This window comes from Nicotiana sylvestris, chromosome 11 (assembly GCF_000393655.2).
Source record: "Nicotiana sylvestris chromosome 11, ASM39365v2, whole genome shotgun sequence".
NCBI lineage: Eukaryota > Viridiplantae > Streptophyta > Magnoliopsida > Solanales > Solanaceae > Nicotiana > Nicotiana sylvestris.
Genome location: NC_091067.1, coordinates 141053972 through 141078081, shown reverse-complemented (window position 1 = coordinate 141078081; position 24110 = coordinate 141053972). Strand labels below are relative to the sequence as shown.

The 24110-nt window shown below is 40.4% G+C and overlaps 1 pseudogene; it reads left to right on the top strand.

Moving 5' to 3' along the window:
• Positions 1 to 21233, top strand: part of LOC138881758 (protein NRT1/ PTR FAMILY 2.6-like) — a 65914-nt pseudogene extending 44681 nt beyond the window's left edge.
• The last annotated feature ends 2877 nt before the right edge of the window (positions 21234 to 24110 follow it).

Sequence of the window (24110 nt, the reverse complement as noted above, 5' to 3'; positions counted from 1 at the left end):
AGGTTGGCATGCCATCCATCATCGGGAAGAGCCACCTGGTTCACACAAACTCCACATTTGAAAAGAACTGTGACATTAAGAAAACCAAAGGCTTATTGAACACAAAAACTCAAAATAAGAAGCTACGAAAGTGAAGTAAGAAGCTATGAAAGAAAAAATGCGGAAAGTAGAATGAATATATACAAGAGGAGATTTAGATGAATATACATAAGGGGGAATGAATATATACATCAGAAAGTAACTTTATATACAGACCAAAGTTGCAAAGTATGAAAAGTGAACTAAAATGGTAAAATTATGTACATACCAAAAGTAAAAAGAAAGCATAATAAAAAAGTAGTGTCATAAATACAACCCAAATCATCCAAATAGGGCTACCCCTCAAATAAGAGCTAGCATTGTCCTCAATGCTAACTAACCAAAATAAGATCAATAAAAGATAGAGAGTAAAGAGAAACTCCCTATTGGCCCTCTGTCTGCATGGGATCATGAGCTTGGGTCCTTAGGTCCTCGGACTGCTCGGGAACCTGTGACTGGATCCCTGTAACCTGTGTCTCCACTGGGACCTGGGCCTACACTGGGCCTGAGGCTGGATAGGCTGGATAGAGGAACCTCCCCGCGGGACCTCCAACTCTATCACAACATCATCAGCACGGGAAATCACCCTTTTCCTCTTTGATGGCCTCTCCACCTCCTACTCTGGCTCAGGCTGGGCTGCTGGAGCCAGGTCATGCAATAAAAGCTCCAAAGGCAAGTGATCAGCCTTCAATTTCTCTACCTCCACCCGCAACTCTTACACCGACTCCTTGGAAGCTCGAGTCTTTCTCAACTTCTTTGTTTCTTTGGTGAGCTCCTTCAGTGCTTTTCCATGTGTACCGACAACCTCCAATATCAACTACTGGTTCTCTAGGAGCTTCTTCTGGTTGTCCATAAGCTCCTTGAGAGTGTCCTCCACTGATTGTGAGATTTCTGGCTGAGGGGGTACCGACTGGGCTGCCACCGAGGTAGAAAGGACAGACAGCTTAGAAGTGGTTTCCTGCATCCAGTTGTTGATACTAGCAAGGGTCTGATTTAGACGGTGGGCGGTCAATGGGTAGGCTGAAGAGGAGGGGATATCTGGGGCAGTAGTAGTAGAGGAACCTGGGGCCATATCTGGGGTAGTTGAAGGAGGCTGAGTAGGAGCTACTACTACTGGCTCTTCAGACTGGCCAATAGAAGCAGTGGATTTGCTTTTAGGACCCTTGCCTTTGGGGTTGTCATCACCCTGTAGACTGTACCAGGAAAAGGGTGCCTTCGGTTTCACCTTCACATCAAATATCTTTTTTTTTCTACATCCTGATCCTCAAAGTACATAGTCAGAAAATTTGGGAAGGGGTATGATCTATCACCTTCGTTGACCACCCATGTGATTACCTTGGACATAACATTCCCGATGTTAATCAGCTACCCCGCCATAATAGAAGCTACCAGAATTGCCAGGGAGATAGGAAGAGAGTTCTCACGAGTGGTGAGGTCTAGCCTGCTACAAACAAACGTCTCCCACCCTTTTGCCTCGAAGTTCAGGGTTCTCCTCAATATTTTGACTCTCGCTGTCAACCATTCTGGGGTGGTACCTAGGATTTCCAAGTACTCTGCTAACCACGGACGGGCATCCTCCCCCAAAGCTACCATTTCTAAATATAATGTGTCATCTTCCCCCGGAAAGCCCAGGTAGTCATTGATTGTTTTCCCATCAAACTTTACTTTCAAATTTCACACCTTGGTCACTGTAGTTCCCTTTTTGATGTGAGCAACGTTAGTGTAAAACTCCTTCACCAAGTGCTCATTTGCATCCTCAACATTGCTTGTGAAATAGTCCCAGCCCGGCCTCTCTCTAAATTGCCTCTGCACATTTGGTTTGTGAGGCAGAAGGTCCTTGTAAATGAATCTCCACTCAGATATTAACTTCATCTCGGGCCACCATTCTCTGAACGTATGGTATGCCACTTCACTGACAAACCTATCTTGCCAAGCTTCCGATTTTCTAGTTCTAGCCACCCCTCCTAGTTGGGGCTCACCCCATCCTTCTTCTTCTTCTATGGGATCCATACCGGGTTTTGAAGCTGTAGGTGAGGTAGAAGAAATATCATCACCGCTCTCAGCTGAGCCCTCAGACGACTCAGAAGAAATTTCCACTGAAGCTTGAGCAGTAGGAGTGCCCGGAAATGTATCTCTCAATCTTCGCCTTTCCGGCCAGTCAGGAACATACTCTGGCACTGACTCGGAGTCGGATGCCTCCCGGGAGGGAACATACTCACTTCCCGAATGGGAAGCAGCTCTATCCGTAGCCCTTATTGACTTTCTGGTATCTTTGATTGCCTGCGGGATATGTGGGGTCAATCTGATCATGCCTTGTCCCCTACCCCGAGAGGACTTTTCCACCACCGCCTCGTAATTTAACCATTTTCTGTAGGTGGAATTCAATTGAAGCTTGTTAGTATCAAAAGAATTAGAAGAATCAGTGAATGAGATAATTGCAGAAAACAGAAGACAATAGCTGCAGACAACAGACTGCGGTCCGCACAAAACACAGTGCGTGCCGCAAAGGGACCACCGTGGAACGCACGAAATAACACCGCGAGCCGCATTGAGGTGGAGGTCAGACAACCCACTCTCTGATAAAGGTCGCCACGGACCGCACAAAATGGTACCGCGGTCCGTATTAAGGCACCGCGGACCGCAGAAAATCCACCGCGGCCGCGGTCCACAATTTTCAACTTGCTGAAGTTTCACCACCGCGGTCCACACAAAATGGCATTTCGGACCACGGAGAAGCACCGCGGACCACAGTAAATCCACCGCGGATCGCGTTAAACCACAAGCAGTAATACCAACCTAGGGTTTTAGATTTTGCTCATTTTAAGCCTGAATGCACATATTATGAACCCACTAGGTAGTTAATCATTGTATTTAACTAATTAATCCTAATATAAGCACATTATGCAACCCTAAGCTAAAACTTTAAAGAAAAAGGGAAAGAAGACGTATAACTAATCAATTAAAAGAAAATAAACACAGTTAAAGACTAAGAGAAGATTAAAAATACCAGCAACAGGATACAACACAGATGAATGAGAGTGATTGATTGAATTCGTGCAGTTAGGGCGTGGATGAATAGTATTTTTCTACTTACTGAGCAAATGAGCGAAAAGTTTTAAATGAAGGCCTCATATCATATTTATAGAACAAACACCTGGGGCCCACTTCACCTACCCACCACGAATCGCACAAAATGGCACTGCGGTCCGCGGTACTCACAAGTCTGAAGCACTGGGGAGACGTCCACTGCAGACCGCAAGATCTGCGGCCGCAGTGGTCCACCGCAGACCGCACAAAATGCATTACGGCCGCGGTGGCAAACTTCAGAGAACCCCATTCTTTACCAATCAACTTTTCGGACCGCATTGAAATGTTTCCCCAGCACTAGGGCCTTTGCGCCCGCAGTGCAAACTTCAGAGAGTGCATATTTTTCCTAACTTGGTCCTACATTGCATCAAAACAATCCTACACACATATCACAACCAGTTAGTCTAAAAGCAAATCCTGCACAAAAAGGAAAATCAAAGAAAAACAAAAAGAAAGACACATGGGTTGTCTCCCAAGAAGCGCCTGATTTAACGTCGCATCACGACGTAGGTTACCATCAAATCACTTTAGATGGAGCAGTGCCACCACATGGCTGTCATCAATTTTTCCTAGGTAGTGCTTGACCCTGTGCCCATTAACTCTGAAAACCTCCCCATTTTTATTTTTCAAGTCAAGTGCACCAAATGAAGTCACAAACACCACTTCAAAAGGTCCACTCCATTTTGACTTAAGGTTTTTCGGAAACATATGTAACCAAGAATTGAACAAAAGAACCAAATCACCCACTTTGAACTCCTTGCCACGAGCATATTTATCATGAAGGTACTTCATCTTGTCCTAGTACAAGGATGAACTGGAGTAGGCATGGAATCGGAATTCATAAAGTTCATTAATCTTCTCCACATGAAGATTTGCTGCCACATCCCATTCAAGATTCAGCTTCCTCAAAGCCCACATGGCCTTGTGCTCTAACTCAACCGGTAGATGGAAAGCTTTCCCAAACACCAATCGGTATGGAGACATACCAATCAGAGTCTTGTAAGCAGTCCTATAAGCCCATAGAGAATCATCCAATTTCTTTGACCAATCGGTCCTATTTTCATTGACCATCTTTGACAATATACTCTTGATTTCCCTATTTGAGACTTCCACTTGGCCACTCGCCTGAGGATGATAAGGAGTAGAAACTTTATGATTGACACCATACTTTGCAAGCAAAGTGTCAAAAGCTCGATTATAAAAATGAGACCCCCCCCATCACTTATGATTGCACGAGGAGTGCCAAACCTTGTAAAAATGCTCTTCTTGAGAAATGCAACAACACTACGGGCCTCATTGTTAGGCAAAGCCACGGCTTCGACCCACTTTGAAACATAGTCGACTGCCACTAGAATGTATGTGTTCTTACACGAGCTAACAAATGGGCCCATGAAATCAATGCCCCATACATCAAAAATAGCAACTTCAAGAATGGTGTTGAGAGGCATCTCATCTTTCTTCGAAATTCCACCCGCTCTTTGACATTCGTCGCATCTCTTCACAAGTTCACTTGAATCTTTGTACAAATTTGGTCAATAAAACCCACGACTAAGAACTTTTGAAGCCATCCTCGCCCCACCATGATGGACACCATAGGAAGAGGAATGACAAGCCTCTAAAATACTCAATTGCTCCTCCTTCGGGACACACCTTCGGATCACACCATCCGTGCAGATCTTGAACAAATATGGCTCATCCCAATAGAAGCCCAGACTATCCTGTTTGAGCTTCTTCCTTTGGTTAGAAGAGATCTCACACGAGATTATACCAGTCACAAGGAAATTAGCAACGTCCACACACCATGGAATACCATTCACTGACACAGAACGGAGTTGTTCATCGGGAAATGAATCATTGATCTCTAGGCCATCACGAGGCCTCCCCTCCTTCTCCAAGCGGGACAAGTGGTCCGCCACTTGGTTTTCACTACCCTTCCGGTCCATAATCTCCATATTAAATTGTTGAAGTAACAAGACCCATCGCATTGGCCTAGCTTTGGAATCCTTCTTCATCATCAAGTACCGGAGCGCGGCATGATCTATATGATCTATGACCTTGGCACCCATGAGATACGACCGAAATTTCTCCATTGCGAACACAATAACCAAAAGCTCTTTCTCAGTCACCGTGTAGTTCACTTGAGCATCATTCATTATCTTGCTCACATAATACACCGGATGAAATATTTTGTTCACTCTTTAACCCAAGACCACCCCAACCGCAACATCACTCGCGTCACACATGAGCTCAAAAGGTAAGCTCCAATTGGGTGCGGTAATAATAGGAGTGGTGGTCAACTTGTGCTTGAGAAGTTCAAAGGCTTGCATACATCTCTCATCGAACACGAACTTGGCATCTTTTTCCAAAAACTTGCATAAGGGATTCACTACATTCGAAAAGTCTTTGATAAATCTCCGGTAGAACCCTGCATGCCCAAGAAAACTTCTAACTCCCTTGACAGAAGTAGTGGGAGGGATCCTTGAAATCACATCAACTTTTGCTTTGTCCACCTCTATACAATGCTTTGAAATTTTATGCCCAAGAACTATGCCCTCCTCAACCATGAAGTGGCATTTCTCTCAATTAAGAACAATATTGGTTTCTTCACAACGGGCCAACACTCTATCAAGATTTTTCAAACATTCATCAAACGAGTCACCCATAACACTAAAGTCGTACATGAACACCTCTAACATATCTTCCACCATATCGGTGATAATGACCATCATACACCGCTGAAATGTAGCTGATGCACTACACAACCCAAAAGGCATCCTAGAAAAGGCAAAGGTGACATATGGACAAGTGAAGATGGTCTTCTCCTGATCTTCCGGAGCAATCAAAATTTAGTTATACCCAGAATACCCATCCAAGAAGCAGTAGAAGTCACGCCTAGCAAGTTTGTCTAACATCTGATCAAGAAAAGGCAATGGAAAGTGATCCTTGCGGGTCACTTTATTCAACTTGCAGTAGTCCATGCACACCCTCCACCCGGTGATATCCCTTGTTGGAATCAACTCATTCTGCAAATTTGTAACCACGGTCATACCACCCTTCTTCGGCACACATTCACCGGTGAAGTCTAAGAGCTATCAGAGATGGGTACACAACCCCGGCATCCAAAAACTTGATCACTTCCTTTTTCACAACTTCGTGCATTTCCTTGTTCAACCTCCTTTGATGTTCCAAGGAGGGTTTTGCATTATCTTCCAAAATAATCTTGTGCATACAGAATGTGGGGTTTATCCCCCAAGTATCAGCTAAGGCCCATCCAATTGCCTTCTTCCGCTTTTGAAGCACCACCAATGTGGCATCAACATGTATGTTAGTAAGACAAGAGGAAAGAATAACTAGCAAAGTTGAACTAGGGCCTAAGAATTCATACCTGAGGTGTGGAGGAATGGATTCAACTCTAACACCGGAGGTTCCTCGATTGAAGGTTTTGTTGGTGGAGTCTTCTGATTCTCAAGATCCAAAGAGAGTTTCCTAGGCTCATAAGAGTAAGAATCTATTCCATGCAAAGCATTCACACACTCAACTCGGCCTTCATCCTTATTTACATCAAGATTCAACAATACTGCCTCTAGAGGGTCCTCCACATTGATCATTGCACTAGTATAGTCAACTATCACTGCCGTGACAAGGTCCACAAAAGAGCACACTTCAGAACTATTGGGCTGCTTCATTGACTTGCACACATGAAAGGCCACTTTCTCATCACCTACCCGAAATGTGAGTTCCCATGCTTCCACATCAACTAAGGCCTTCCCAGTAGCAAGGAAAGGTCTTCCCAATATGATTGGAACCTCATAATCTACCTCACAATCCAAGATCACAAAATCAGCTGGCAAGATAAATTTGTCCACCCCGACAAGAACATCAATAATACCCAATGGTTTCTTCATAGTCCTATCCGCCATTTGCAATCTCATAGAAGTCGACCTCGGTTACCCAATACCCAAAGTCTTGAAAACTGAGTAGGGCATCAAGTTGATACTTGCCCCTAAATCACATAGAGCCTTAGCAAAGTCTGCACTCCCAATGGTACAAGGACTGGTGAAAGCACCGGGGTCTTCTAGCTTCGGGGCCATAGAGTGCACTATTGCACTAACTTGGTAGGTCATCTTGATAGTTTCACAATACATGGATCTTTTCTTTGTCACCAAGTCCTTCATAAATTTAGCATAACCCGGGATTTGCTCTAGAGCTTCCACCAAAGGTACATTAATGGATAAGCTCTTCATCATGTAAATAAACTTTTTAAACTGATTTTTATTTTTCTGCTTCACAAGCCTTTGAGGATAAGGTGGAGGTGGCCTTGGCAAAGGAGCCTTGGCTTTAGGCACAACCATTTCTGGCATGTCTATTACGTGTTCCCTAGATGGGTTCACGTCATTCTAAGTTTCCACCTCGGCATCTTAGATATGAATCCTCACTTCCTCATTCATGTTCTCATCAATCACATTTTCAACTACCAAAGGAATCTCATCTTCTTGCAACTCAACTTCATCACTCAAAATTTCTTTTTGTTTGGAGGCATTCATATCACTGCCTCATACACTTCTTGTAGTTACCACCATTACATGCCCAGAATTGTTCCCACCTTTCGGGTTTACTACCGTATCACTTGGTAGAGCTCCCACAGGGTGAGTATTCAAGGATTGTGAGATTTGGCCTAATTGAACCTCCAAATTTTTGATTGACGTATTGTGGGAAGCCAACTGAGCATCAGAGTCCGCATTCGTTTTCATCATCTGTTCAAACATCATTTCAATTCTCCCCATTTCATTGTTGGAAGAACTAGGACCTTGGGATGGAAATGGGGGTAGATTGTTCGGTTGTTGATACATTGGGGGCCTTTGAAAGCCTTGCCCCCGATTTCCTTGATTGACATTGTTCCAACCACCCTAATTGTTATTACCGCCCCAGTTACAATTACCCTAATTGTTCTGATTGCCCCAATTGGAATTTTGGTTGTTGTTCCCCCAATTATTATTCCCTTGTTGTTGTTGATTGCCTCAATTGCCTTGGGGTCTCCATTGTTGTTGGTTGGAAGAATTGCCCCTTTGGCCCTGATAATTGTTCACATATTGCACTTCTTCTTTCTGCCCATCATCTTGGAATCCACTACTATCATTGTCATATTGATCTGAACTCTCTTAGTTCTGTTGACCTCTTTGTCTTCTTTTGTTCACTAGAGTGTTGACACCCTCCATAGCATTTACTTGGCATGGATTTTGAACCTGCTATAACTGTGCCTTTGCTAGCTGGTTCATTATTGTTGTCAGTTGTAATATTGCCTGCCCATGATCATGTAGCTCTTTGTGCAAGTGAGTGACCATGGGGTCACCCTATGGTACATTGGCTCTACTTTGCCAAGCAGAGGACGTGTCATCCATCTCGTCAAGAATGTCACAAGCCTCATCATAAGACAGCTTCATGAAATTACCCCCAGGAAGTTGGATCATTATACACTGATTTGTTGTGTTAATGCCTCGGTAGAATGTCTGTTGTATCATTGCCTCAGTCATATAATTGTTGAGGCATTCCTTTACCGTGGTTCTGTATCTCTCCCATATCTCATGTAATGGTTCTGTGGGCTCCTGCTTGAAAGCTAAGATCTCATCCCTCAATGCTGCCATATGCCCTGGCGAGAAAAACTTTACAATGAATTTATCCGCCAACTCATCCCAAGTAGTGATGGAATGGTTGGAAAGTCGCTCAAGCCAATCCAATGCCTTCCCTCTAAGTGAGAAAGGGAATAATCTCAACCGAAGTGTATCCTCTGATACATTAGTTTGCTTGATCCCCCAACAGGTATCCACAAAACCCTTGAGATGTTTGTAAGCATTCTGATTGGGAGCACCCGTGAAATACCCTTGCTACTCCAATAATGTCAGCATTACATTTGTAATTTGAAAATTACCCACCCGGATTCGGGGGTGGGACAATTACACTAGCATATCCTTGGTTGAGAAGCACTCGAGAAGCCACTCTTGGAGGTGGCGGGGGAGGGTCTGGAACATTATCATTGGCCTGGCGGCCTCTACTTTGTCCTTGAGGTACAATAGGAACCTCATTGTCAATATTGTCATCTACCTCCTCCCCTGGAGGAAGATGTCCAAGAGGTGTGTTGTTTGCTGCCATTTTGTACCTGAATTTTGCGACACACATAAATTAGTAACGTAGAAGGAAAGAAGAACAATACACAAAACTATTTAGATAGATAGCCAAAACCGTTAGCTCCCCGGCAACGGCACCATAAGTGATCGGAGCCAACCCTACGCCACTTTGTAGTCGAAGCAGCTTTTACCCGAGATGGTCGGGATCGAATTCACAGGGAGCTAGAAGTGGAAATTGGACTCCTATCTAAACTAGAAATGCGTAGTGCTCTTAATTACTCTTCCAATCATCATTTGGTTGGTTGTTACTTATAATATTTATGCTAATGATAAGATAATTAAACTAAGAATGATTGCTTGTGAGGTTTTCTAAATAGTTAAAGAGGCACTAGGGAAGTGACTTTCTCCTAGGTGAATACTTGACGGGATCTAAAGCCTAAGGAAAAGACGTTATGTTTGGGGTTGCAATATAGCCAATGTACAGAATTACTCACTCTATACCTTTTGGTAGCTTGAGTGACTTTGCCCTAATTGACTTTCTCAAGACCAATTGGGTGTCAAAAAGTGTGCAAGCAATATAGGCTCAAGTCGAGTATTACTATCTCTAGGTTGAACCCTTTAATTGGGGCTATCAATCTCTTGATTACACCCAGTTCCTTGTTGGACTGATTTTCCTAGACTCAAGCTCTCTTTCTCAAGAAGAGCCCAAGTCAAATAGGCACAAATTAGTGTTTGCAACTACTAATTCAACATGGAAAACACAAATCAGTCCAAATATCAACTACCCATAAACATCTAAGCCTTAAATCAAAAGACCCATCAAATACCCACACTAGGGTTGAGCCATAATCCTAGCTAATGGGTCTAGCTACTCATAATAATGGAAGAAAACAGAGACATAAATGAAGAATAACCTATATGATTTGATTACAAACTAAGATAAAGAAGATTCTGTGTTAATCTAACTACAAATTTCGCAAAATGGACATAAAACTCTATTCACGTGCTCTGGTCTCTCACAGATTACAAAACATACCCTAAAAATGTGAAAAGAAAGTATTTATACTAGGCCAAATTTTCTGGACAAAAATACCCCTAACGAGGTACTACGGTCCGCATAAAATGCACCACAGACCGCAATGAGGTTTCTTGGCTTGATTAATCATTCTCTGAATCTGGCCATCGCGGCTGCGGTGGCTTCAACTGCGGTCCTCACAAAAAGGACCGCGGACCGCATTGGCTTCCAACAGTTGAAATCCCAGCTCTCTGAATCTCTACTCCGCGGACCGCATAAACTCGATTGCGACCGCGGTGAGGCTACTGCGGTCAGCACAAAATGGTTTGCGGTCGCAGTGCTTGAGCTTCCAAAATTGCACTTCTCTGAATCTCTTCACCGCGGACCGCACTAAATGGATTGCGGCTGCGATGTGTCTGTTGCAACTGTGCTTTGACTTGTTCTTGGTACTTGTGCATGTTTCACTCCTTTTTGAGCTGGTTTTGAACCTTTTTGACCAAACCCTGCAAACAAGTACAACATGTAAGCCTTTGGGTCTATTTTTTATACTATTTGATTCAAAACTCAAGTAAAAATGAGTGTAAAGTGAACTATAATCCCTAGTTATCAACTCCATACAGGTAATTCCTCCATATCTTAAGAGCATGAACAATTGCTGCTAACTCCAGGTCGTGCACAGGGTAATTCTTCTCATGAATCTTTAGCTGACGTGAAGTATATGCAATAACTCATCCATCCTGCATCAACACACATCCCAAGCCGACGCGTGAAGCGTCGCAATATACCGTATACATCCCCAAACCGGAAGGCAACACAAGAACCGGTGTTGTAGTCAAAGCTATTTTGAGTTTCTGAAAGCTCGTATCACAATCATCTGACCAACGGAAAGAAGCACCCTTCTGGGTCAATCTTGTCAGAGGTGATGCTATAGATGAAAAGCCCTGCATGAATCGATGGTAATAACCTACTAACCCTAGGAAACTCCTGATCTCAGTCACTAAAGTAGGATGTGGCCAACTCTGAACTGCCTCAATCTTCTTGGGATCCACTTTAATACCCTCTCCTGATACAATATGCCCCAAGAATGCTACTGACTCTAGCCAAAACTCACACTTGGAGAACTTAGCATATAGCTTCTGCTCTCGTAAGGTCTGTAGCACTACTCTTAAGTGCTGCTTATTCTCCCCCAGGCTACATGAGTATATCAAGATGTCATTAATGACGACGATAATAAAGGAATCAATATAAGGCCTGAACACCCTTTTCATTAAGTCCATAAACGTCGTTGGGGCATTAGTCAAGCCAAAGGACATCACCAAAAACTCATAATGGCCATATCTAGTACGGAAAGCAGTTTTCAGAACATTTGAGTTCCGAATCTTCAACTGATAATACCCTGATCTCAAATCGATCTTAGAGAACACACTAGCACCCTACAACTAGTCAAACAAATCATCAATGCAGGGCAACAGGTACTTGTTCTTGATGGTAGCCTTGTTCAGATAGCGGTAATCAATGCACATCCGCATGGTCCCATCCTTCTTTTTCACAAATAACACTGGTGCACCCCAAGGTGGCACACTCGATCTAACAAACCCATTTGTCAACAACTCCTCAAGTTGCTCCTTTAACTCCTTCGGAGCCATACGGTATGGTGGGATAGATATAGGTTGGGTGCCTGGAGCCAAGTCGATACAGAAATCAATATCACGATCCGGTGGCATGCTAGGAAGGTCAGAAGGAAACACATCGACGAACTCTCGAACTACTGGAACTGAATCAATTGTCGGAGACTCTGTGGTGGTATTCCGAACATAAGCTAGATAAGCCAAACAATCCTTCTCAGCCATGTGCCGAGCCTTCGGAAAGGAGATAATCCGACTAGATGTACTAACTAAGGAACCCTTCCACTCCAACCTTGGTAACTCTGACATTGCGAAAGTAACAGTCTTGGCATGGCAATCTAGGATGGATTGATATAAGGATAACCAATCCATGCCCAAGATGACCTCAAAGTCGGTCATATCAAGCAATAAGAGTTCTGCTCTAGTCTCATCAAAACCACAGAATGTGACCATACAGGACTGGTAGATCCGATCCACAACCATAGAATTGCCTACAAGAGTGGACACATGAATAGAAGTACCCAAGGACTCACGAGGAATAGCCAGAAAATGAGCAAACAGAGATGACACATATGAATAGGTAGACCCTAGATCAAATAGCACTGAAGCATCCCTACCGTAGACGAAAATAATATATGTGATAACATCATCTGAGGCTAATGTATCTGGTCTGGCCAGAAAAGTATAGAATCTGGCTGGAGCACCACCTGGCTGGCTGATCGCAGCCTACTCCACACTACTAAAAAGTAGGAAAAGAGGGTCGCAATAGCTTTTTCCCGATTTGTGGGTCGGGATCGATTGCCACAAGGAGCTAGGAATGGAGTCGAGTATCTATTTAGAGTGGAATTGTGTATTTGTTCCAAATATCACTTTCAATTATTTTTGGTTTTTCTTTAACAAACTACTATTATCAACTACTAATTATAAATGCAACTAGATTATGCTAAACGAGAATTGCTAAACGTTGTATCTAATGGATAAAAAGGCACTAGGGTAGTGATTTTCACCTAGGTGGCTAACTGACGGGTAATTGCTTCTAAGGCACGATTGACATGATTGGAGAAATATGCTATAGTCGCTGCACGATTTTACCCACTCTCACACCTCTCGGTAGAGAGAGTGATTTTTCCAATTAACTTTCTCAAGACCAAATGGGTAGGCAAATTTGCTCAAGCAACTAGGGTTCAAGTCGGTTAATTACTCTCTTGAGGTTTAACCCTTTAATTGGGACTATTAATTCTCTTAAGTCCATCCCAATTCCTTGTTGGGTCAATTTTGGAGACTTAGGCTCTCTTTCTCAAGAAGAGCCAAGTCAACTTAGCATAAACCGGTGTTTGCAACCACCAATTCATAAATTAAACCATAAAATTGACCCAAATAATAAACACTCATAGTCAATCTAGCCCTAAATCACAATTCCCATCAATTACCCACACTAGGGTTGAGCCGCAACCCTAGCTAATGGATTTAGCTACTCATGCTTGAAGAGAAGAACAGAGAAATAGATGAAGATAAAGGCATATTAATTAAACACTAAAGTAAATACAGAGATTCTGTCGTTATAACTAAGTTAAAATGACGAAAATGGCTACAGATGGTCTTCTCACAAGCGCAGCTCAGTTCAGAAATTAGCTGATACCCTAAAAATGGAAAAAGGTTCTATGATTCCAATAGTTTCGTATGGTGATTTTGGACTTAGGAGCATGTTCGGATTTGGATTTGGAAGTCCTTAGGACAATTTAGCGCATTTTGGCGAAAGTTGGAAAATAGAAGATTTTTTGGAAAAGTTTGGCCGAGAGTTGACTTTATGATATCAGGGTCAGAATCCAGTTCTGAAAATTTTCATAGCTTTATTATGTTATTTATGACTTGTGTGCAAAATTTAAAGTCAATCGGATTTGATTTGATAGGTTTTTGCATCGAATATAGAAGTTGGACGTTCCTAGTTTCATTAGGCTTGAATTGGGGTGCGATTCGCATTTTTAGCATTATTTGATGTGATTTGAGGTTTCGACTAAGTTCGTATGATGTTGTAGGACTGGTTGATGCATTTTGTTTAGGTCCCGAGGGCCTCGGGTGGATTTTGGAAGGTTAACGGATATAAAAAGGTTGCTGAAATTTTCTCGGCAATTTCTGCAATTTTCGCACGTGCCAACAGTGACCGCACCTGTGTGAATAGTACCTTTGTACAGTACTGTGTATAGTGCACATGAACAGTATTCGTGTACAGTAGCCATGAACAGTACCCAAAATTTTCTGGATAGATTTAATTCCAGCAATCCGGGTTTTGGGTCATTTTTTTGACTTTAAAGCTCGGATTTTGGCAATTTTTAGCGAGAAATCATGGGAATTCTTGAGATAAGTCCCTTGTGATCATTATTAGTCAATATTATTGAATTATCATTGAATATCCCAGCTAGATTACGTATTTTTGAGGTGTAAATCGGGAATTTAGGCCTAGGGATTTGAAAATAAGATTTGATGATGTGGAGGCCGAATTGTTGTCGGATTTTGGTAAAATTTGTATGGTTGGACTCGTGGTTAAATGGGGGTTCATATTCCGTGATTTTTGTTGGGCTCCGAGACGTGGGCCCCACGGGCAAAATTTTAGTGCAATTTAGGATTTTTAATGGAAAATGTAAATTTCATGTAGAATTAATTCCTACATTCTTATTGACTGAATCGAATTATTGTGGCTAGATTCGAGGCATTCAGAGGTCGATTTGAGAAGCAAAGGCATTTCAGAGTAGGATTTTTGCTCGGATTGAGGTAAGTAACGGTTATAAATCTGGTCCTGAGGGTATGAAACCCCGGACATTGTGCCGTATGACTATTTTGGAGGTGACGCACATGCTAGGTGATGGGCGTGCACCGTAGGGATTGTGACTTGGTCCGTCCCGCAAGACTGTGGAATTAATTGGCCTACTGTTTAATATATGTTCCCTCTGTTTTCATGGAAATTGACTGTACTTCTTGTTAGAAATCATGTTTAGGCCTTATATGATCACTGTTGAGAACTGCGAGGTCGTGTACTTACTGAATTAGCTGCTAATTGTTGTTTTGTACTCAGTCATAGCTTTTCTTGCTTATTATGCATCTGTCTCTTGCTGTTCATTGTTGATACATGACATTACCTCTGTTTGGTTGTTTATATGATTTTTGAGAGTCCGAGAGACTAGAGAGATTGATGACTGAGTGAGGCCGAGGGCCTGATCTGTGAGGATATTTATGGGATCGGGCTGCACACCGCAGCATATTGTTACTGATTTATGACTAAGTGAGGTCGAGGGCCTGATCTGTGAGGATATTTATGGGATCGGGCTACACGCCACAGCATGTTGTTACTGATTTATGATTGAGTAAGGCCGAGGGCCTGAGTGATTTATGCCACGAGGTGACTTGTTATAGCGCTTGGGTTGAAGGAGCCCCTCCGGAGTCTGTACACACCCCTAGTGAGTGCAGGTACCTACTGAGTGCGAGTGCTGAGTGTGAGTGCCGAGTGCGAGTGCCGAGTGCTGAGCGACTGGGAGGAATGAGTGAATGTGAGGAATGAGTGATTGTGAGGTTGGAGTGAATAGGAGGACAGAGTGACTGTTATTCTGAGAAAATACATTTACTCCATTACTGTTGCATCGTAGATGTCATATCACTGTTTTGAAAATTATTGGAAGATATTATTTACTGCTCAGTCAAATTTGATACCTGGTTTATTGAGTACGTACTGATGTGACTTAAACTGTTAAATTGAAAGTATGACTACTTTTATTTGAAAATTATTGAGATAACTGTATTTGCATAGCTCGTTACTACTTCTCAGTTCCTTATTTATTTATGTTATTTACTGAGTTGATGTACTCACGTTATCCCCTGTACCTCGTGTATAGATCTAGATACTTTTGGTCACGGTAGTTGTTGATTGAGGAGTCAGACTCAGGAGACTATTGAGGTAGATGCATGGCGTTTGCTAACCTTGACTCTCCTTTCCTTTCATATTCTACTATTCTATATTTTCAGACAGTGTTTTATTAGTCAGATGTTGTTATCATTTAGATGCTCATGCACTCAGTGACACTGGGTTTTGGGGATGGATTGTTTAGTACTTTTGGAGTTATATTCTGTTCTAAAAAGTTTTATTTAATATTAACTGCTTCCGCCTTTATTTAAAAGTTCTACTGTGTTGAGATGTTGAGTTGAGGCTTGCCTTGTACCACGATAGGCGCCATCACGACGGGTGAGATTTTGGGTCGTGACAAAAGCATGCTTTTGGGTCCTAGACTACCTGGACTTAAGCATAATAGTGGCTACACATGAACTCTCATCACCTCGTGCGTACGTAGCCCCCACAATTAGTGGCAAATATCGAATTATTTCTCCTATATGGACAATTTTCTGTTACAAGGTTAGAAAAGAGACTTACCTTGCTTCACGGTCTACTTTCCAGCCTAAGCTTATGCCCAAATCCTCAATTTGGTTCCAAACACTCCAAAACTATCCAAATAGCATAAAAACTAATCAATATAGTTTAAAAGTTCATACCCCAACCATTAGAGTGATTCCCTACTCCAAATTACAAGATTCCTAAAATCCACTCCGGGGCCCACGTGCCCGAATTCCGGAAATTTTTGAAGAAAGTTATTACCCATAACCTAAGGATCAAGAATATATGATTTTTACTCCATTCCATAACAAATTTCGTGGTTAAATCTTATTTTTATCAAAACCCTAGGTTTTAGTCTAATCCCATAATTTCCACTAATTTCTATGTGTTAATCTACCCAAAACCCAAGTATTAAACTCACATTAAGTGAAAATAACTTACCTCGCAATGCTAGGTTGAAATCCCCTCTTTGGAAGCTCCCAAAATCTCCCAAGTGTAGAAGTGAAATGAAATAAATGGCCTAAGTCCCATTTTTAAAAGCTATGTCCAGGTCTCTAATATCGCATTTGTAATATCAGATTCGCAAATGCAAAGGTCTCAATTGCGACAAAACCATCGCAAATGCAAACCTGGGCATCCCTCTGCACTGATCGTAAATGCGACGGAAGGGTCGCAAATGCGGACCCTGCTGGGTTCGCAAATGCGAACAAAATGTCGCAAATACGACCACTGCCCCAGCCCAGGCTTCATCGCAAATGTGAAGCCTTCCTCGCAAATGCAAACAATTCCTCGCATTTGCGAGACTTGCAACTCTACCCAGAAACACCAGAAAAACTAGGGTGTTTTCACTCCCAACCCACGTCCAAAACTCACCCGAGCCCTCAAGGCTCGACTCTGAATACTCACTCAAGTCCAACAACATCATATAAACTTGCTCGTATGATCAAATTGCCTAAATAACATCTAAAACTATGGATTTAACACCAAAACGCATGGAATCTTTAAGAACATTTGAAATTCCTATTTTTACAACCGGACATTCGAATCACGTCAAATCAATCCCGTTTCTCACCAAATTTCACAGATATGACTTAAATGTTATATTAGACCTGTACTGGGCTCCAGAACCAACATACGGCCCCGATACCAACATGATCAAACATTATTCAATTTCTTTAAATCCTTAGATTTTCAGTTTAACAATTTTTAATAAAAATTCATTACTCGGGCTAGGGACCTCGGAATTCGATTCCGAGTATACGCCCAAGTCCTATATTTTACCACGGACCCTACGGGACCGTCAAAATACGAGTCTGGGTCCGTTTACTAGAAATATTGACCGAAGTCAAACTTGTCCTTTTAAGCCAACCTTAAGGAACCAAATGTTCCGATTTCAACTCAAACTCTTCTAAATCCCGGACCAACTATCCTTGCAAGTCATAAATTATTTAAAGCAAGTACGGAAAGTTTTATTTAGGAGAACGAGATTCTAGAAAGCAAAAAGACTAATCGGGTCGTTACCGCCCCTAACTTAAAAATTCTGAAGGTGTGGGGGTATTTGGCTAAGGTTGATCTACCTGATTTTAAACAAGTAACTATTGGACTCAAGGCTTTTGATGCTATTTTCAGTAGTTATGCTCAAAATAGTGTTGCGTGTGGATTTATGTCTTTGAATGATAGTTCTATCTCTAAATCTAAAGATGCAGAATTTTTTGAGCATGTTTTTCCATTGAAAAATAATTTTTCTAGTGATGTGCATAATAATGCTTCTACATCTATGTCTGTTAATTCTCATATTATACCTTCTTCTAGTTCTACTACTAATGAGCATGAAAATGAACTTAGAAGGAGTAAGAGCCGTAGAATTGAAGCTAGCTTTGGTCCTCATTTTATCACTACTTTCTTGACTGAAAATATTGATCTTGATGTTTTGAATGATGAATTAGTGTCTATCTATTTAATAGAAGAAGACCCTAAGACTTATAATGAAGAAATGAGATCAATAGATGCTAGTTTTTGGAAAGAGACTATTAAAAGTAAATTAGACTATATAGTTTCTAGTCACACTTGGGACTTGTCTAACTTTCCTAAAGGTTGTAAACCCATAAGTAGCAAGTGGATATTTAAGAATAAATTGAGACATGATGGTACACTTGAGAAATATAAGGTTAGACTTGTTATTAGAGGTTTTAACCAAAAGAAAGGCATTGATTACTTTGACACTTATTCTCTTGTGACTAAGATAGCGACTACTAGAACTCTTGTTGCTTTAGCTGCTATTAATAGTTTAGTGATACATCAAATGGATGTTAAAACAGCTTTCCTAAATGGCGATTTAGAGGAAGAGATATAAATATCTCAACCTAAGGGATTTGTGATCCAAGGACAGGAGAATAAAGTATGTAAATTGATGAGAAAGTCTATGTATGGTCTAAAGCATGCACCTAAGCAATGGTATGAAAAGTTTAATAGCACATTAGTGGGTAATGGTTTTGTTGTTAATGCATCTGATACTTGTGTTTATTCCAAGATGATAGGATCATATTTTGTTATTATATGTCTGTTGGATGACATGTTAATCTTTGGCCCTAATGTGAATGTTGTTAATGAGACAAAGAATTTTTTATCTTCTAAATTTGAAATGAAAGATCTTGGAGAAGCAGATGTGATTTTAGGGATAAAAATCAAAAGAACTTCTAATGATTTTTCATTGTCTCAGTCTCATTATATTGAGAAAATGTTGAAAAGGTTTAATTGTTTTGATGTAGCACATATGGGAACTCCTTATGATCCTAGCGTACGCTTGAAAAAGAATAAGGAATCTAGTATTTTTCAAACTGAGTATGCTAAGATAATTGGTAGTGTAATGTTTCTCATGAATTGTACACGACCTGATATCGCTTATGTTGCTAGTACATTGAGTAGATATACTCACAATCCTAGTAGTGAACACTAAAATGATCTTCATCGTTTGCTAAGGTATTTGAGAAGTACTATGGATTGGTGTTTGCATTTTAATAAATTTTCTGCTGTTTTAGAAGGATTTTGTGATGCAAAGTGGGTTACTGACAATGATGAAGTTAGATCTAATAGTGGCTATGTATTTACTTTGGGTGCAGGTGCTATTTCTTGGAAGTCTTCAAAATAGAATTGTATAGCACGATCTACTATGGAGTCTGAATCATTGCTCTTGAGTTGGCATGGAAAGAAGCTGAGTGGTTGAGAAACTTATTGGCAGACATGCCTTTATGGGGAAGACAAGCTTCACCAGTTTCTCTACATTGTTACTCACATGCAACAATTGGAATTGTAAAAAATAGTGTGTACACTGAAAAAAGAAGACATATCCGTATTAGGCATGGTGCGGTAAAACAGTTGGTGAAACATAGTGTTATTTCTTTGGAATATGTATGATGCGAAAGAAATTTGACAAATCCTTTAACTAAGGGTTTGGCAAGGAGAGTTATCATTGAAACGTCAAGGGGGTGGGGCTAAAACCCATGGATTGAGGAAGTATAGTGGATACCCGTTTGTGTGGTCATATGAAGCCCTATGAGACCTTAATATGCACTACATTTCCTATCCCTATGGCGTGTGGTAGTGCTTTATAAGGTTGAGCTTATTTTGCTCTTAATGATTCCATAGCCTTAAGGTGGTCTATATGTAGATAGACTTAATGAAATTATCTATGTGAGTGTAAAGGTGCGATCGCTTTTTATGAAAGACTTGGGATGTCTTTCTAGAGCACTCATGAGACCCAAGGTATGTGCATGACCATAAAAGCACTTTGTTAATATCGCGGAGTTTGCATAGAATTAAGGATATAGTATGTGTTGTGGGGGTCTCAACTAATGTCCATTCAGTTCAAGAGTAGTTCACTTTGTGAATGTTAGTTATTGCCTCATTTCACTATGTGTCAATTCAAATCGAAAGATATTGACACTTCAGTACTTGTTCTTTCTTTTGCCCAGAATTGTTCTTATTCTATTTTTGTCTTTGCATTAGCGGGGGATTATTGGTATTATTTTATATTTTATAATGCAAAGCCAAAGATTTTTTTGTAGACCCTTTTCCTTCTTTATTTCTTTATCTTTTGTGAAAAACAAAGTGTCCCTCATTGGTTGTGGAAAGTCTTTTTCTTCACTTTATTATAAATTACTCTTTGTTGGGCTTGTAAAGAGCTAGTAAAAGGGAGTTGTCTGGCGCATATGAGAAGTTGATCCTGAAGGCAAAACTGGCTGATTCCCTCCCCCACCCCAACGGCTCCATTTTTAATTTCTGTAATAGCTATAAATTAATTTCTTCATCTGTAACTGTTCAACAGCTTTGCCTATAAAAGACAGCCTTCTTTGTGAATAATCTGACATAGAAAAAACACCTTCATCCGAATTTTGGGCAATAGCTTTGTGCAAATTCCAAACTTTCAGTCACGAATGCACGTGTTTGGGAGGTACAGTGGAATCTTGGGAAGCGACCGGTCTTAACGATTTGTACCTTGTCGGGCCGAAATCGCTTTCAAGATAGTGGCTTGCCACAACACAGTATTTATCGATAAGTTGTTCTTATTTCCGTTTTTTCCTTGTCAATATTATCTACTCAGTTTTCTTAGAGTTATAAGCTCTACGGTCATTGTCTACGTCGAAGATAGCGTTATTTGGGCATGGGGGTACGTGATTTCAGCCATACTTAACATGCTTGGATTGGTCATTTTCTTGTGTGGCAAACGATTTTATCAGACATGTCAAGGAACACGAAGGCAGACCTTTTATAAGCATGGCTCGTGTCATTTTCGCGGCTATTCAAAAATGGAGAGCCCCTTTTCAGATCAAATTGAACACTATTAGAATGAACCAAATGACAAAATCACAAAAATAGCTATTCCAATTCCTATAAGATTCTTCAAGTATGAACCACTTTCTTCCTCCTGATACATCAATTTAAAATAGTTGGTGACATTAAAGTGAGTGTTGTTCTGTTACTTTAAAGCAAGTAGTATGATCATATTCGTATTGATATTTACTTCTATTACCATTACTTTCATAAACAGAAATTCACTCTTGGGGTTGGGCACGTGCTCACGATTGTTGACATGGCTGTCTCCGCAAAGAGGCTAAAACTTGTGAATTCCTATCAACTACAAGGTCAGAAAAATGCCATAGTTCCAATGTCAGTGTTTTGGCTTGTGCCGCAACTAGCTATTGTTGGTGTTAGAGAAGCATTTCATTTTCCAGGACAGTGTGGATTTTATTACCAAGAATTTCCAGTATCCTTAAAAAGTAACTCGACTGCTATTGTTGCAATGTATGTTCGCGTTGCTTACTATATTGGAAATCCAGTGCTTGATGTGGTTCAAAGAGTAATAATCCTGTGCACGGTTGGTTGGTATGGTCCAGTACTCATCTTTGCTATAATTACAAACTTGGTGTGGTCCAATAATCCGTCCGTTCCTTTTCCGAACACCGCGTATAACGGGAGCTTACTCCACCGCCGGGTGTGGTCAAATAATCATCTTTGCTATAATTACAAACTTGAAATATGCCCATCATTGCTTTAACTATCTAAGATTATTCTATGCATTAGTTGGGTAATCACTATTGTGGTGCCAGCATTTTCTAAATAGCCAACTTGATATTTTCTAATGATTGCGTAAGAGTAAACTACTAAAGTATTTTTAGGATTGTATGACTTTCATTTAGCTTTGGCATAACTGGTAAAGTTGTTTCCATGTAACTAGGAGGTTACAGGTTCGAGCCGTGAAAACAACATCTTGCAGAAATGTAGGATAAGATTGCGTACGATAGACCCTTGTGGTCCGGCCCTTCTCTAGACCCCGTGCATAGCGGGAGCTTAGTGCACCGATCTGTCATTTATTTTATTGTATGAATTCCCTTATGTTTGGAAAGTTTAACATCTGGCCCCTCCCAAAATTATTGAGAACGAGTAAATCAAGCAACTTGCTTGATATTCGGTAGCATTTCGCATTCACCCTCCTTTTCTTTATTCTGGTTTTAGGTAAGCTTACCTTCAGCGTTTATATAAATATATTTAGTGCTTAAATCTCTCTAATCATAGTCATAGACTATTTTATAGAAAGAAAGGCAATATATGTCCTATGTGTGATTTACGATTGAAAATTGGACAATCTTATTGACTTTTTTCATCGCTAAAGACAAACACGTTAACTTTTTTATGAAGTAAAATGCTGTATTTTGTACTTTTGGTATAATTTATGGGTGTGCAAGACTGCAAGCTATTGGATAAAGAATTAACAATTTTCCTTTTCAAAAGGAAATGGTATTTCCAATAATATTATGTCGCTCTCATTTTATATGACATTATTTGATGGTGAGTTTATAGTATTAGTTTGACCAATATATTATAGTAGTGTTGGTGAAAGAAATATATTAAAGCAATAATTGAAAAATTAGTTTGATAAAGAAAGCATCCATGAAGTTGGATAGTTTGATATACATATGTGAGTTTCTCAAAGTTTTGAAAGTTCTATAAAATGAAATGATGTCAAACGCTTTTGATCGTATCAAAATAAAAAGAGTGTCGTATAAACTGAAACAAATGGACTGTTGGACAACTAATTCAAAATTGTAATAGAAAACCTAAATTGTTTAGGATTTGATATTTGCAAGTTTATCTAATTCATGTCGAAATAGGATTTTTGTCAGAACTGTATAGGAATAAATTTTCTTTTTTCTAGTTGAAATATGTTTTGTACTATTATAAATAGGGGGTATTACTAGTTTATTTTAAATGTGGAGACGTATGAAAATTTGTAGAGATCATTTAGAAAATTATAATAAAATATTTTCTTTCATGAATCAAATAGCTTTTGCTGCCCATGGGCGGCGCTAGCCAATATGTGCCGCCCATCTAGCCAATGATTATGATGGCAACCCTCTGGCCAAAGATTATGTTGGCAAACGTCAAGCCAGTGATATATGTATGAAAAAAATAATGCAAGTTAAAAGAGGTACGAACCAATATGGCATAAGAGGAAGAACCTTCTCTAAAACACTACTAGAAATTCGATAAATACCGACCAAAAAAAACCGACCAACTTTGGTCGGTCAAAAAACCGGTCAAAAACCGACCAAAGTTGGCCGGTTTTTTCAAAATATTTTAATTTTTTTTTTTTACAAACCGACCAATTTTGGTCGGTTTTCTTTGGCGCAAAAATGCGAGAAACTATTTTTGAGTCCCGCCAAATTTATTTTTCAAGAAACCGACCAACTTTGGTCGGTTTTTGCAATTAAAATAAATAAAAATTAATTTTAAAAAAAAACGACCAAAGTCGGCCGGTCATTTTAAAAAACCAACTTTCGTCGGTAATTTTATTTTTTAACAAAAACGACCAGCTTTGGTCGGTTATTTTCATGCGAAGATACAATTAAAGAGTATAAATAAAAAAAAGACAATCTTAAAACAAAATGCACCAATGGTCTAGTGGTAGAATAGTATCCTATCACAGTATGGTTCGATTCTCAGATGGTGAATCTTTTGATTACATAATTAAAATACGGACCAACTTTGGTCGGATTTTTTTGCAATATTGTTTTTTGAATTTAATTGACCGACCAACGCTGGTCGGTAATTTCTGACTAACTTTGGTCTGTATATTAAAACGACCATCAAAATACCGTCCAAGCGTATTTGGTCGCATTTTAGTCGGTAATTTGCCATAACCGACCAAAGTTGGTCGGTTTTTTTGGTTGGTATTTACCGGATTTCTAGTAGTGAAAGTTAGAGAGAGGTTTAAAAAAGTTGGAAGTTGATTACATGTGAATCAATAA